The sequence below is a fragment of the Papaver somniferum genome, chromosome 7, assembly GCF_003573695.1.
Source record: "Papaver somniferum cultivar HN1 chromosome 7, ASM357369v1, whole genome shotgun sequence".
In the NCBI taxonomy this organism is placed as follows: Eukaryota; Viridiplantae; Streptophyta; class Magnoliopsida; order Ranunculales; family Papaveraceae; genus Papaver; species Papaver somniferum.
Genome location: NC_039364.1, coordinates 87177252 through 87195475, shown reverse-complemented (window position 1 = coordinate 87195475; position 18224 = coordinate 87177252). Strand labels below are relative to the sequence as shown.

The 18224-nt window shown below is 36.6% G+C and overlaps 1 long non-coding RNA gene across 1 annotated transcript; it reads left to right on the top strand.

Moving 5' to 3' along the window:
• Positions 1–15665: 15665 nt before the first annotated feature.
• On the top strand, positions 15666–16639 carry LOC113293132. The gene is made up of 2 exons (XR_003332063.1): positions 15666–15797; positions 16351–16639. It is a non-coding gene; the product is annotated as an uncharacterized LOC113293132 (long non-coding RNA).
• The last annotated feature ends 1585 nt before the right edge of the window (positions 16640–18224 follow it).

Sequence of the window (18224 nt, the reverse complement as noted above, 5' to 3'; positions counted from 1 at the left end):
ATCGCACAGAAAAGTCTACAAGAATAGATAAATTTGTCTCCCACATAAATACCTACGAGTTTTGTTCCGTCTTTTGATAAATCAAGGTGAACAGGAACCAATCGATAACCCGGACTTATATTCCCGAAGAACAACCTAGAATTATCAATCACCTCACAATAATCTTAATTGACTAGCGAAACAAGATATTGCAGAATCACAAACGATGAGACGAAGATGTTTGTGACTACTTTTCTATCTTGCCTATCGGAGAAATTAATCTCGAGCCAATTTTACAATTGCACTCAATACGATAGAAACAACAAGATCAGATCACGCAACTACAGAGAAAATAGTTGGGTCTGGCTTCACAATCCCAATGAAGTCTTTAAGTCGTTAACCTACAGGGTCTCGATAGAAACCTAAGGTTAAAGGAGAATCGACTCTAGCTTATACAACTAGTATCACACAGGAGGTGTGGGGATTAGGTTTCCCAATTGGTAGAGTTCTCCTTTATATAGTCTTCAAATCAGGGTTTGCAATCAATGCTACCTTGGTAACTAAGCATTCAATATTCACCGTTAGATGAAAACCTGATTAGATTCAAGCTAAATATCTTTCAATCGTTAGATCAAATCTTAGCTTGTTATACACAAATGAAATGCACGTTCATTTAGGTTTGTGTAACCATACATAAACTGTACACTTAGTTAGTTCAACAATAGTTAACCAAATGGTTAGCGATATGAGCACTTTCATATCAACCATATTCATATTCACCATCACTAGTTCAAATGACTCGAAAGAACTAGTTAGAGAGTTGTACAATTGCTTAGATCTTATAGAAGTATACAAGGCACAATCGAAGCAAAATCGGTTTTGATTCACTCGGATCGATTCATGAACATTATAGCCACGGTTTGCAAATTGCATTCATTAATATATAAATGTTTTAGTTCATGAACAAACCAATTTTAGAAAGTAACACACTTAAGTATGCATACGGGTATGCGTACTTAAGTAACCGGATTTGAGTTTGTTTTGGTTTTCAAACTTAGCATAAATTCACGGACGTGAACTTTCCGCGGGTACGAGTACGGGTACACATACTTAGGTAACCGGATTGAGTTGGTTTTGAATTCAAAACTCAGCAGAAATTCACGGTCGCGAACTTCCGCCAGTATGCGTACGGGTACGCATACTTACCCAGTCTCCATCAACCATTTAGTACACACACAAGTATGCATACATTTGGTTCCCGGTTTTGGACTTATACACTAATGTGGGAACACACTATATGCTTATATCCAAAGATGGTTACATATTCTAAACTCTCTATTTCAATCATTGAAACATTCTTAGAGGATGTTATATAGAGGTTATTCACACTCCATTTTTCATCAAAGCGATTTTCAAAAGATTGAAACAATCAACATGACTTTCGTCACTTGTAAAGATGAACTTGGCCAAAGCGAAAGATTACCAACACATATTTCGAGAAATAGATAAGCGAGATAAACTCGGCTCGAAATAGCAAATGTGTATAATCGAAGTCTATACAGCAAATACGACTTTTGTCTCAAGATAGGAGATAAAGTAGATAGACTTTTGAGTGATAGATAAGCTCAAGTCTCCACATACCTTTTAGTCGATGAAGTTCCACCAGTTCCTTGAATAGTTCTTCGTCTTTGTATGATGAATGCCGTGGAGTCTAGAGCTCAATTACACTTTCTATCCTAGTCCGAGACTTAGCTATAAGTAGACTAGAAATCAAGACTTATAGTTTTGGCAACTAAACTTGACAAACAAGCTTGAGATAGCAACGCTTGCGAGTTTGACCGAGCAGTGCTCTAACAAACTCCCCCTTTGTCAGTTTAGTGACAAAACTATTAATACAAAATACAAACAAAAAAAGAAACTTTACTGCTTCTCTTCCACAAGCATGATCTCCTTGGTTCTTCAACTTTACTCGAAATCTTCGTCGCTTCCAAGTACTCCAATGATTCCAAAGATATTCAATGCAACATCATCGTTGTTGAAGATCCATATCCATAACAATGAGAAAAAAAAGCTCTCAATCATTGTTACACAGTGTCATAGTATCATTACACAGCATCAAAGTTCAATTGTATCACAACTTCGGCAACAATACTATGGTGATATGTATCACCCCCCCTTAGTCAATACTCCATCTCACATGGAAACCACTCCTCCTTACATAATGATCTGAAAACCATATGTATTTGTAGTGTGAACTACACATTAATTCTCCCCCTTTTTATCAATAAAATTGGCAAAGGTACGAAAACTAGTGGGATCCTAATGAAATTTCCATAGAGACATTTCATGAACAAAAGAAAGCACATATCAACTTTTTAAATGCAATCATATAGCCGAAGTTAAATGCATTCATCAAGGAGTTTATAAAGATACAAGATAACCCCTACAATATTCCACAGCCGCACTCCCCATAAAGATTTGGCAATTAAGCACAAGTTCAATTAAGAACTGTCCCCCATAAAATGTCATTCCCGAAAGAGCAACAAGAGCGACCCTATTTTCACAAGAAAAGAAGGGTTCCTTTGGACAACAACAAAACTCATAAGAATATGAATTCGTATCCAAAAAACTCAATTAAATTAACTACTAGAGAACCCATGATTAATTTAATCGGAAATGCTCAACATAAGAGAACTTACGGAGCCGCACAGTATATACATAAAATATGGATCAGGGAAGATCAATACTGCGGAATAAACAAAGATTCATTCTATCTTTCATCACTATTTGCACAATGACATATAATAGACTTAATCTTTGTAAACAAAAGCTCATCCTTTCTTCCATCAAATAATGACATAAAAGGCTTTAAGTTTTGTTTGTCAAAAGTTCATTCAATCTTTTATCAATACTTGCATACCGACAGACTTAACTTTTGACCAAGTATGGGACAATCATAGTTCACGGAGGTAAACACACATATCCCATAACAATTTGCAATATATAAAACCATAAAGATTAATACTGCAAAAATCATCTTCCAAACAGACTTTAGAATTTAAACAAATAAATCTAAAAAACATTGAAGATGAAAATCGCTGGACATAGCTATGTGTAATCACAATAATGGCTATTCCAAACTCTAGTTATTCTTCCTAAAAACACAAGAATAAAATTCTCATAAGAAGATTTCCTAGACATCGAGACCTCTGAAAAATTCTTTATCGTCCTCGAACTCCTTGTCATCAACAGCCATGGGTACATATGGTTCGTGAAGAAATGAGTCAATTCCAACAAACCTTCTAGGCTGAAGATGTCGAACCAGGACCTTCTGAATTTCAAGAGTTCTCATAATGCAAGCCTTTATTTGTTGAATCTCCTTTCTTGTCTCCTTCAACTCTTCAAGAGCATCAGAAAACTTCTGAGAATTTGAAGGAACAACTCTTGGCTTCCTCACATTCCTTATTTTTCTTTTCAAAGTTGGAGGTAACGGAGATCTTTCGTTTTCCTTCGTGATTGATGGCTTAACAATCATATTAACATATTTTCCATCAGAAGACATGATGCTTGGAGTATCCATAAGCATACAGATTTGTGAGAGGAAATCACACTTCAACAAGCAGTCTTAAGTTAAAAAGAGTTTCAGGGAAGGAAAAAGGAATGTAGGGTTACTGAACCTTTATACTTCAAAGGATTCACGTACGCACAACTCATACCCTATAAAAGGCTAAATTGTCATTTTTAACCTTCTTTTATTGATTAACCAGGGAAGACCTTTCTGTAGATGGTGGATTTTCGACAAGGGATAAATTCGTAAACTCATAATTATACGAAGCTCTGATCCATCAATCAGACGTGAGTATTGAGACAGGGGTATCTCATCGAATTCTCAACGGAGAGTACTTTCTCTCAGAGTACATGTAGATATGTAGTCTCACGACTGGACAACAACATATCTCATGAATACTGAACACTTTCAGTGATTATTTCTATATAGTATCACGAGATGGACGGCTCCTAGACAGCTTGCTCTGCTAGTATAGAGCGATAACGTCTTCAGGAATAAACAACGAGTTTACCCTGACTATATAAAGGATATGACTTACCGACAAGCTCATATCGGGATAATTAATGCTCCTAGCCAGCTTGCTCTGTTAGTAAAGAGACACAAAGTTAATTACTCCTAATAACAATTGATCCTATTCCATGGTCGAATATACGACTGGTCCCATGGGACGGAAATAATAATTGCTCTTATTCCATGGTCGAATCCATGACTGGTCCCATGGAATGGCAATAACAATTGCTCCAATTCCATGGTCGAATCCACGACTGGTCCCATGGAATGACAATAACAATTGCTCCTATTCCATGGTCGAATCCACGACTGGTCCCATGGAATGGCAATAACAATTGTTCTGATTCTTTGATCGAATCCACGGCTTGATCTCATAGAATAGCAATAACTATATTATCTCATTACTCTGATTTCATGATCGAATCCACAACTGGTCTCATAAATGGTAATAGATAAATCTTAATTACTCCGATTTTATGGTCGAATCTACGATCCCATGGAATGGTAATGCTCACTTTATTATTCTGAATTCATAGTCGAATCCTCAGCTGATCCTATGAATTAATAATAAACATCTTACTAAGTTTTGCGAATTATTCTTCACTGAATTCCACAATTAATAATAAATAATCAACAACCGTGCGTCTGAGCTACCTCTAAGTAAGCCCCGATTCAAATGGTGAAAGTGTATTCAACGATGATGCAATAATAGTCACCGTATGAACGAGTATTTCAAAATACAACGAAACGATGAACCTATGCAAAATAGGGAACAAAATAGTAAATAATTTAAAATATTTACCAAGGTGTTAGGAACACGGAAACACGACCTACCGACCGTGCCGTGGTCAGTTCCACGCTAGTTTTTTATTTTAATACATTTTATTATTTTCCATGATTTGATGAAAATTCTCTCATCTGATCAAATTTCCTTCGTCTCGAGGAAACTCCTCGGTTTCATGGTACTTCCATAAATCCATAAAAAATAATATAAATTAAGGAAAGTAGTGCGGGGCGTGACCATTGGCCAACCGGCCATGCCTTGGTCCCAGCTGGCCCCACACCCCACGGTTCCTTATTATTTTATTATTATTATTATTCTCTAATTTAATGAAAAAACTCCTTGATTTCATGGTATTTTTTGCACAAATCATCATATAATAATAAAATAAAATAAAATAATGAAAACTTGTGGGACCGGGCCACTAGCCGGCGGCCATGCCCTAACCGGTCCCACACGCCCTTTGCTTTATTATTTTATTATTATTTATCCTATTTTTCCTTGAATTCATCAAATTCCTTGATTTTATGGTATTTCTCTCAAATTAGGAAAAATTCCCTCAAATCATCAAAAATACCTAAAAAATATTAAAAAATTATAAAAAACTCGTGGGACCGGGCCATAGCCGTCCGACCATGCCTCTATGGTGCCACACGCCCGTGGTTTTATTATTTTAATATTTTGCTTCCATGAACTCATGAAAACTCCTTCAATTCATGGAAACTCCCTAAATTCATCAAATTTCTCATAATTCATGAATTTTTCATAAAATCATCAAAATATTAAAATTAAGGAAAAGGCACCACGGGACCGTGGTTACGACCGGCCGACCATGCATTGACCACGGCGGTCCCACGCCTCCTCATTCCTTATTTTATAATTATTTTTCATCATCTCATGGTGTTTTCCTCAGTTTCGTCGAAACCCTAATTTTGGCATTTTTCTCGAATGGATGCTCAATTGCACCCCAGAAAATATCAAAATTCTCAGGACTGAGACGCGGACGCCTTGGGGACACGAGCACGCTATCTTGACCGACCAAGATTGGCTCTTTGGCTCACGGAGGCCGGTCCCATCAATTTTCACAGTTTTGACCTAATTTGCACAATCGCTCGTATTAGGTCCAAAACTCTTCCAAACACTGGATTGGATTTTCATGAAGTGATCGTCAGGAGGTCACGTGACAACCCAGGGCCGGTTTCATGACTCCATGGTCGGTCCCTCGCCTCGTCATAATTAATTAGGTTTTCTCACCTAAGGCTCAGACGAGCATTTTTGAATAAATGATTAAGCCAACATTTAATCATTCTTCCACCAACAAATCGTCAACTCTTCAGGAGTTCTTCATATTTTCTCACGTGAGCATGTGGACACTGCATAGTTGATCCACGGTCCCGTGTAGTCGCTCCCTCCTTCATCCCATGGTTAAACTTCTGAGGAACCATGAATTGATCATCAATTGATCAAATTAGGGTTTCTGAATCCAAGGATCATCATTCCAGGTTCCAACCTTTAATTGTACAACGGCCTCATGGTCATTAATTTTATTAATTATGCTCGGTTCAACGACCAGTATTCTAATTAATATTTTTGGTACGCTGCTAATAATCCATCAGATGAGCAACACATGCTCATACGATCAAACATGCTCATACGATCAAATTTTCATGCTTAGGGGACATATTGAGAAATGTATTTGGTTGTCTTGTTTATATGGAATGGAATTCGTCTGACTATTTTTTTTTTTTATGTTACTGTGATTTTATCAGCTTGCTTCTGTGTTTTGATTAGTTCTTTAATTATTTATTTTCTGCGAATTCGTAGGTTCTTACTAACGGTATTGAAGTGAAGCTACATAGGAATGCCCTTAGTGTGATTGAACCACCTATAGCCTTGAGGAAGATGATGATTTAGAATGCAAGAACACACAATGGAATGTTTCAGATATGGGTTAGTTAATTTAATTCGTTCAGATTATTGTTTCTATCACAACTTCACTATTTGCATCCACTTTGATGCTTGATAAAAATGGTGTTGATACCTTAGAATCGCATGTCCATCTTATAGATAATAATTCAACAATGTCATGATTCGACTAGCTTAGGTTTTTTGAGTACCAATATCTGCTCTTATTCCTACTTTTACAAGTTCATTCAGTAATTTAATCAATAATGGATAAAAGACTGATTAGTAGATGATAATCATTGAAATTTTCCTTCGGACTATCATGTGATACATCTGACGGAGCATATTTTATAAGAATCAGTTGTTTTTGTTTAGTTCCCAAAGTTAGTTGACATAGATGTTCAGAAACATGTCCACTACAGTTGGCTTTTACCAATTTTGGTTAGCATGTTTTAATATACTGTTGCATCTCTGCCACCTCCACCATCTTCTCAACCTGAGGTCAGCAGAAGTAAGAAGCGTAAGAGGACATCTAAAGCATGTAAGCATTTTGGTGCCAATGGTTATTGAGATTTGATTGAATTTTTCTGTGTTGCAGAGATTTTCTGTGTTGCAGGGATATTTGATGATCTTAGAGCATATTCCATAATCGTAGATGACGATTGAATAACAAGGTTACATGAAGAACATAGGATTATGCTGGTTTTAATCGTAGCATCAAGCCCCTGCGGAGAGTTTTCCACCATTGGAGTTTTATTGTATTTCTGTGCTGTTAGTTGGCTTCTGCTTTACCCCCTCCAGATTTTGAAAAGAAAAAAATTTTTTTGTTTCTTGAGACTACAAATGGCTTTGTGCTAGCAAAATGCTTTTGTGTAGTTTGGCAGTACCATTGGTACATATGTAGATAGCTTTTATTTTTCTGTGTTGCCAGAACAAAAAAAAAAACGGTTATACCCGCTACCCATCCTACCCGCTTAATGGCGGGTTGGGTGGCGGGTAAAATTTTCTTACCCGCCATAGGGTAGCGAAATAGGCCATATCCTACCCACCCTACCATTGAGCACAAATGGAATGGCAAGAGGTAGACCCAATGGATCCACAAATGGAATGGCAATGCAGGGAAGCAAATTCCCACACACATGTATTTTGGAATGTTATTTTCTTGTTTGTCCAAATTCTTGTCATTCTGTAATCCTAAGACAGGTATATCCGTACATATAGTACTATCATTTCCTTTGTGCATCGGAGAAAAACCAACCAATGTGATGCTAAACGATCAAAACTAACACGGGGTTGACTTGATTACTTAACTAAATCTAGTACAAATTTATCTAAGTAATATTACTAAATTTGCAGTAAACAAACAAACCGAAAGTAAACAAAAATCAAGTAATTTTTGCAGTAAACAAAGCAGCATTATTTTTTCTTCAAGTCATTGGGTGTTGAACTAATCATAAATAGCTCATTGATTATATCCGGATCAACAACAAGTTAGACTATTCTATCCATTGGTAAATCAGATACTAAGTTCTCATTAACTTGTGTTCCCAACAAAAAGTAAACCAAATATGCTAGATGGAGGTACTAGTTGAAATTAGCTACACCCGAACAACGGTGAAAAAGTGGGGTCTAACAACCTCACCTAATAATTCGCTTAGCAATTTGTATGGACTAACTACAATATACTTTTAAGAGAATCAACTAGACAGTCAGACTTAATCTTAATAAAAAGTATATCAAGGAGTTATATCTCAATTTCTCAATTCAATACTTACTCAAGCAAATAGAAATCTGCGAGTCTAATTGAACACAAGAGAAATTAACTTGAACGGTATCAAAGACCAGTGTTCAAGTATAAATCAATTTCAATCAACAACCAAAGGTTGGATTTACCAATTGATCGATTCACCGCACAACCTGTGATATTTCAATTATATAACAAAATATAATGCGGAAAAGAAATAACACAGACACCAGAAGTTTTGTTAACGAGGAAACCGCAAATGCAGAAAAACCCGGTACCTAGTCCAGATTGAACAAACACTGTATTAAGCCGCTACAGACACTAGCCTACTACAAACTAACTTCGGTCTGGACTGTAGTTGAACCCCAATCAATCTTACACTGATCCAAGGTACAGTTGCGATCCTTACGTCTCTGATCCCAGCAAGATACTACGCACTTGATTCCCTTAGATGATCTCACCCACAACTAAGAGTTGCTACGACCCAAAGTCGAAGACTTTAATAAACAAATCTGTATCGCACAGAAAAGTCTACAAGAATAGATAAATTTGTCTCCCACATAAATACCTACGAGTTTTGTTCCGTCTTTTGATAAATCAAGGTGAACAGGAACCAATCGATAACCCGGACTTATATTCCCGAAGAACAACCTAGAATTATCAATCACCTCACAATAATCTTAATTGACTAGCGAAACAAGATATTGCAGAATCACAAACGATGAGACGAAGATGTTTGTGACTACTTTTCTATCTTGCCTATCGGAGAAATTAATCTCGAGCCAATTTTACAATTGCACTCAATACGATAGAAACAACAAGATCAGATCACGCAACTACAGAGAAAATAGTTGGGTCTGGCTTCACAATCCCAATGAAGTCTTTAAGTCGTTAACCTACAGGGTCTCGATAGAAACCTAAGGTTAAAGGAGAATCGACTCTAGCTTATACAACTAGTATCACACAGGAGGTGTGGGGATTAGGTTTCCCAATTGGTAGAGTTCTCCTTTATATAGTCTTCAAATCAGGGTTTGCAATCAATGCTACCTTGGTAACTAAGCATTCAATATTCACCGTTAGATGAAAACCTGATTAGATTCAAGCTAAATATCTTTCAATCGTTAGATCAAATCTTAGCTTGTTATACACAAATGAAATGCACGTTCATTTAGGTTTGTGTAACCATACATAAACTGTACACTTAGTTAGTTCAACAATAGTTAACCAAATGGTTAGCGATATGAGCACTTTCATATCAACCATATTCATATTCACCATCACTAGTTCAAATGACTCGAAAGAACTAGTTAGAGAGTTGTACAATTGCTTAGATCTTATAGAAGTATACAAGGCACAATCGAAGCAAAATCGGTTTTGATTCACTCGGATCGATTCATGAACATTATAGCCACGGTTTGCAAATTGCATTCATTAATATATAAATGTTTTAGTTCATGAACAAACCAATTTTAGAAAGTAACACACTTAAGTATGCATACGGGTATGCGTACTTAAGTAACCGGATTTGAGTTTGTTTTGGTTTTCAAACTTAGCATAAATTCACGGACGTGAACTTTCCGCGGGTACGAGTACGGGTACACATACTTAGGTAACCGGATTGAGTTGGTTTTGAATTCAAAACTCAGCAGAAATTCACGGTCGCGAACTTCCGCCAGTATGCGTACGGGTACGCATACTTACCCAGTCTCCATCAACCATTTAGTACACACACAAGTATGCATACATTTGGTTCCCGGTTTTGGACTTATACACTAATGTGGGAACACACTATATGCTTATATCCAAAGATGGTTACATATTCTAAACTCTCTATTTCAATCATTGAAACATTCTTAGAGGATGTTATATAGAGGTTATTCACACTCCATTTTTCATCAAAGCGATTTTCAAAAGATTGAAACAATCAACATGACTTTCGTCACTTGTAAAATGAACTTGGCCAAAGCGAAAGATTACCAACACATATTTCGAGAAATAGATAAGCGAGATAAACTCGGCTCGAAATAGCAAATGTGTATAATCGAAGTCTATACAGCAAATACGACTTTTGTCTCAAGATAGGAGATAAAGTAGATAGACTTTTGAGTGATAGATAAGCTCAAGTCTCCACATACCTTTTAGTCGATGAAGTTCCACCAGTTCCTTGAATAGTTCTTCGTCTTTGTATGATGAATGCCGTGGAGTCTAGAGCTCAATTACACTTTCTATCCTAGTCCGAGACTTAGCTATAAGTAGACTAGAAATCAAGACTTATAGTTTTGGCAACTAAACTTGACAAACAAGCTTGAGATAGCAACGCTTGCGAGTTTGACCGAGCAGTGCTCTAACAAACTCCCCCTTTGTCAGTTTAGTGACAAAACTATTAATACATATAAAATACAAAACAAAGAAACTTTACTGCTTCTCTTCCACAAGCATGATCTCCTTGGTTCTTCAACTTTACTCGAAATCTTCGTCGCTTCCAAGTACTCCAATGATTCCAAAGATATTCAATGCAACATCATCGTTGTTGAAGATCCATATCCATAACAATGAGAAAAAAAAAGCTCTCAATCATTGTTACACAGTGTCATAGTATCATTACACAGCATCAAAGTTCAATTGTATCACAACTTCGGCAACAATACTATGGTGATATGTATCACCCCCCCTTAGTCAATACTCCATCTCACATGGAAACCACTCCTCCTTACATAATGATCTGAAAACCATATGTATTTGTAGTGTGAACTACACATTAATTCTCCCCCTTTTTATCAATAAAATTGGCAAAGGTACGAAAACTAGTGGGATCCTAATGAAATTTCCATAGAGACATTTCATGAACAAAAGAAAGCACATATCAACTTTTTAAATGCAATCATATAGCCGAAGTTAAATGCATTCATCAAGGAGTTTATAAAGATACAAGATAACCCCTACAATATTCCACAGCCGCACTCCCCATAAAGATTTGGCAATTAAGCACAAGTTCAATTAAGAACTGTCCCCCATAAAATGTCATTCCCGAAAGAGCAACAAGAGCGACCCTATTTTCACAAGAAAAGAAGGGTTCCTTTGGACAACAACAAAACTCATAAGAATATGAATTCGTATCCAAAAAACTCAATTAAATTAACTACTAGAGAACCCATGATTAATTTAATCGGAAATGCTCAACATAAGAGAACTTACGGAGCCGCACAGTATATACATAAAATATGGATCAGGGAAGATCAATACTGCGGAATAAACAAAGATTCATTCTATCTTTCATCACTATTTGCACAATGACATATAATAGACTTAATCTTTGTAAACAAAAGCTCATCCTTTCTTCCATCAAATAATGACATAAAAGGCTTTAAGTTTTGTTTGTCAAAAGTTCATTCAATCTTTTATCAATACTTGCATACCGACAGACTTAACTTTTGACCAAGTATGGGACAATCATAGTTCACGGAGGTAAACACACATATCCCATAACAATTTGCAATATATAAAACCATAAAGATTAATACTGCAAAAATCATCTTCCAAACAGACTTTAGAATTTAAAAATAAATCTAAAAAACATTGAAGATGAAAATCGCTGGACATAGCTATGTGTAATCACAATAATGGCTATTCCAAACTCTAGTTATTCTTCCTAAAAACACAAGAATAAAATTCTCATAAGAAGATTTCCTAGACATCGAGACCTCTGAAAAATTCTTTATCGTCCTCGAACTCCTTGTCATCAACAGCCATGGGTACATATGGTTCGTGAAGAAATGAGTCAATTCCAACAAACCTTCTAGGCTGAAGATGTCGAACCAGGACCTTCTGAATTTCAAGAGTTCTCATAATGCAAGCCTTTATTTGTTGAATCTCCTTTCTTGTCTCCTTCAACTCTTCAAGAGCATCAGAAAACTTCTGAGAATTTGAAGGAACAACTCTTGGCTTCCTCACATTCCTTATTTTTCTTTTCAAAGTTGGAGGTAACGGAGATCTTTCGTTTTCCTTCGTGATTGATGGCTTAACAATCATATTAACATATTTTCCATCAGAAGACATGATGCTTGGAGTATCCATAAGCATACAGATTTGTGAGAGGAAATCACACTTCAACAAGCAGTCTTAAGTTAAAAAGAGTTTCAGGGAAGGAAAAAGGAATGTAGGGTTACTGAACCTTTATACTTCAAAGGATTCACGTACGCACAACTCATACCCTATAAAAGGCTAAATTGTCATTTTTAACCTTCTTTTATTGATTAACCAGGGAAGACCTTTCTGTAGATGGTGGATTTTCGACAAGGGATAAATTCGTAAACTCATAATTATACGAAGCTCTGATCCATCAATCAGACGTGAGTATTGAGACAGGGGTATCTCATCGAATTCTCAACGGAGAGTACTTTCTCTCAGAGTACATGTAGATATGTAGTCTCACGACTGGACAACAACATATCTCATGAATACTGAACACTTTCAGTGATTATTTCTATATAGTATCACGAGATGGACGGCTCCTAGACAGCTTGCTCTGCTAGTATAGAGCGATAACGTCTTCAGGAATAAACAACGAGTTTACCCTGACTATATAAAGGATATGACTTACCGACAAGCTCATATCGGGATAATTAATGCTCCTAGCCAGCTTGCTCTGTTAGTAAAGAGACACAAAGTTAATTACTCCTAATAACAATTGATCCTATTCCATGGTCGAATATACGACTGGTCCCATGGGACGGAAATAATAATTGCTCTTATTCCATGGTCGAATCCATGACTGGTCCCATGGAATGGCAATAACAATTGCTCCAATTCCATGGTCGAATCCACGACTGGTCCCATGGAATGACAATAACAATTGCTCCTATTCCATGGTCGAATCCACGACTGGTCCCATGGAATGGCAATAACAATTGTTCTGATTCTTTGATCGAATCCACGGCTTGATCTCATAGAATAGCAATAACTATATTATCTCATTACTCTGATTTCATGATCGAATCCACAACTGGTCTCATAAATGGTAATAGATAAATCTTAATTACTCCGATTTTATGGTCGAATCTACGATCCCATGGAATGGTAATGCTCACTTTATTATTCTGAATTCATAGTCGAATCCTCAGCTGATCCTATGAATTAATAATAAACATCTTACTAAGTTTTGCGAATTATTCTTCACTGAATTCCACAATTAATAATAAATAATCAACAACCGTGCGTCTGAGCTACCTCTAAGTAAGCCCCGATTCAAATGGTGAAAGTGTATTCAACGATGATGCAATAATAGTCACCGTATGAACGAGTATTTCAAAATACAACGAAACGATGAACCTATGCAAAATAGGGAACAAAATAGTAAATAATTTAAAATATTTACCAAGGTGTTAGGAACACGGAAACACGACCTACCGACCGTGCCGTGGTCAGTTCCACGCTAGTTTTTTATTTTAATACATTTTTATTATTTTCCATGATTTGATGAAAATTCTCTCATCTGATCAAATTTCCTTCGTCTCGAGGAAACTCCTCGGTTTCATGGTACTTCCATAAATCCATAAAAAATAATATAAAATTAAGGAAAGTAGTGCGGGGCGTGACCATTGGCCAACCGGCCATGCCTTGGTCCCAGCTGGCCCCACACCCCACGGTTCCTTATTATTTTATTATTATTATTATTTCTCTAATTTAATGAAAAAACTCCTTGATTTCATGGTATTTTTTGCACAATCATCATAATAATAAAATAAAATAAAATAAAATAATGAAAACTTGTGGGACCGGGCCACTAGCCGGCGGCCATGCCCTAACCGGTCCCACACGCCCTTTGCTTTATTATTTTATTATTATTTATCCTATTTTTCCTTGAATTCATCAAATTCCTTGATTTTATGGTATTTCTCTCAAATTAGGAAAAATTCCCTCAAATCATCAAAAATACCTAAAAAATATTAAAAAATTATAAAAAACTCGTGGGACCGGGCCATAGCCGTCCGACCATGCCTCTATGGTGCCACACGCCCGTGGTTTTATTATTTTAATATTTTGCTTCCATGAACTCATGAAAACTCCTTCAATTCATGGAAACTCCCTAAATTCATCAAATTTCTCATAATTCATGAATTTTTCATAAAATCATCAAAATATTATAAAATTAAGGAAAAGGCACCACGGGACCGTGGTTACGACCGGCCGACCATGCATTGACCACGGCGGTCCCACGCCTCCTCATTCCTTATTTTATAATTATTTTTCATCATCTCATGGTGTTTTCCTCAGTTTCGTCGAAACCCTAATTTTGGCATATTTTCTCGAATGGATGCTCAATTGCACCCCAGAAAATATCAAAATTCTCAGGACTGAGACGCGGACGCCTTGGGGACACGAGCACGCTATCTTGACCGACCAAGATTGGCTCTTTGGCTCACGGAGGCCGGTCCCATCAATTTTCACAGTTTTGACCTAATTTGCACAATCGCTCGTATTAGGTCCAAAACTCTTCCAAACACTTTGGATTTTCATGAAGTGATCGTCAGGAGGTCACGTGACAACCCAGGGCCGGTTTCATGACTCCATGGTCGGTCCCTCGCCTCGTCATAATTAATTAGGTTTTCTCACCTAAGGCTCAGACGAGCATTTTTGAATAAATGATTAAGCCAACATTTAATCATTCTTCCACCAACAAATCGTCAACTCTTCAGGAGTTCTTCATATTTTCTCACGTGAGCATGTGGACACTGCATAGTTGATCCACGGTCCCGTGTAGTCGCTCCCTCCTTCATCCCATGGTTAAACTTCTGAGGAACCATGAATTGATCATCAATTGATCAAATTAGGGTTTCTGAATCCAAGGATCATCATTCCAGGTTCCAACCTTAATAATTGTACAACGGCCTCATGGTCATTAATTTTATTAATTATGCTCGGTTCAACGACCAGTATTCTAATTAATATTTTTGGTACGCTGCTAATAATCCATCAGATGAGCAACACATGCTCATACGATCAAACATGCTCATACGATCAAATTTTCATGCTTAGGGGACATATTGAGAAATGTATTTGGTTGTCTTGTTTATATGGAATGGAATTCGTCTGACTAGATTTTTTTTTTATGTTACTGTGATTTTATCAGCTTGCTTCTGTGTTTTGATTAGTTCTTTAATTATTTATTTTCTGCGAATTCGTAGGTTCTTACTAACGGTATTGAAGTGAAGCTACATAGGAATGCCCTTAGTGTGATTGAACCACCTATAGCCTTGAGGAAGATGATGATTTAGAATGCAAGAACACACAATGGAATGTTTCAGATATGGGTTAGTTAATTTAATTCGTTCAGATTATTGTTTCTATCACAACTTCACTATTTGCATCCACTTTTGATGCTTGATAAAAATGGTGTTGATACCTTAGAATCGCATGTCCATCTTATAGATAATAATTCAACAATGTCATGATTCGACTAGCTTAGGTTTTTTGAGTACCAATATCTGCTCTTATTCCTACTTTTACAAGTTCATTCAGTAATTTAATCAATAATGGATAAAAGACTGATTAGTAGATGATAATCATTGAAATTATTCCTTCGGACTATCATGTGATACATCTGACGGAGCATATTTTATAAGAATCAGTTGTTTTGTTTAGTTCCCAAAGTTAGTTGACATAGATGTTCAGAAACATGTCCACTACAGTTGGCTTTTACCAATTTTGGTTAGCATGTTTTAATATACTGTTGCATCTCTGCCACCTCCACCATCTTCTCAACCTGAGGTCAGCAGAAGTAAGAAGCGTAAGAGGACATCTAAAGCATGTAAGCATTTTGGTGCCAATGGTTATGAGATTTGATTGAATTTTTCTGTGTTGCAGAGATTTTCTGTGTTGCAGGGATATTTGATGATCTTAGAGCATATTCCATAATCGTAGATGACGATTGAATAACAAGGTTACATGAAGAACATAGGATTATGCTGGTTTTAATCGTAGCATCAAGCCCCTGCGGAGAGTTTTCCACCATTGGAGTTTCTTATTGTATTTCTGTGCTGTTAGTTGGCTTCTGCTTTACCCCCTCCAGATTTTGAAAAGAACAAAATTTTTGTTTCTTGAGACTACAAATGGCTTTGTGCCTAGCAAAATGCTTTTGTGTAGTTTGGCAGTACCATTGGTACATATGTAGATAGCTTTTATTTTTCTGTGTTGCCAGAACATAAAAAAAAACGGTTATACCCGCTACCCATCCTACCCGCTTAATGGCGGGTTGGGTGGCGGGTAAAAATTTTCTTACCCGCCATAGGGTAGCGAAATAGGCCATATCCTACCCACCCTACCATTGAGCACAAATGGAATGGCAAGAGGTAGACCCAATGGATCCACAAATGGAATGGCAATGCAGGGAAGCAAATTCCCACACACATGTATTTTGGAATGTTATTTTCTTGTTTGTCCAAATTCTTGTCATTCTGTAATCCTAAGACAGGTATATCCGTACATTAGTACTATCATTTCCTTTTGTGCATCGGAGAAAAACCAACCAATGTGATGCTAAACGATCAAAACTAACACGGGGTTGACTTGATTACTTAACTAAATCTAGTACAAATTTATCTAAGTAATATTACTAAATTTGCAGTAAACAACAAACCGAAAGTAAACAAAAATCAAGTAATTTTGCAGTAAACAAAGCAGCATATTTTTTTCTTCAAGTCATTGGGTGTTGAACTAATCATAAATAGCTCATTGATTATATCCGGATCAACAACAAGTTAGACTATTCTATCCATTGGTAAATCAGATACTAAGTTCTCATTAACTTGTGTTCCCAACAAAAGTAAACCAAATATGCTAGATGGAGGTACTAGTTGAATTAGAGCTACACCCAGAGACAACGGTGAAAAAGTGGGGTCTAACAACCTCACCTAATAATTCGCTTAGCAATTTGTATGGACTAACTACAATATACTTTTAAGAGAATCAACTAGACAGTCAGACTTAATCTTAATAAAAAGTATATCAAGGAGTTATATCTCAATTTCTCAATTCAATACTTACTCAAGCAAATAGAAATCTGCGAGTCTAATTGAACACAAGAGAAATTAACTTGAACGGTATCAAAGACCAGTGTTCAAGTATAAATCAATTTCAATCAACAACCAAAGGTTGGATTTACCAATTGATCGATTCACCCCGCACAACCTGTGATATTTCAATTATATAACAAAATAATGCGGAAAAGAAATAACACAGACACCAGAAGTTTTGTTAACGAGGAAACCGCAAATGCAGAAAAACCCGGTACCTAGTCCAGATTGAACAAACACTGTATTAAGCCGCTAAGCCGCTACAGACTAGCCTACTACAAACTAACTTCGGTCTGGACTGTAGTTGAACCCCAATCAATCTTACACTGATCCAAGGTACAGTTGCGATCCTTACGTCTCTGATCCCAGCAAGATACTACGCACTTGATTCCCTTAGATGATCTCACCCACAACTAAGAGTTGCTACGACCCAAAGTCGAAGACTTTAATAAACAAATCTGTATCGCACAGAAAAGTCTACAAGAATAGATAAATTTGTCTCCCACATAAATACCTACGAGTTTTGTTCCGTCTTTTGATAAATCAAGGTGAACAGGAACCAATCGATAACCCGGACTTATATTCCCGAAGAACAACCTAGAATTATCAATCACCTCACAATAATCTTAATTGACTAGCGAAACAAGATATTGCAGAATCACAAAC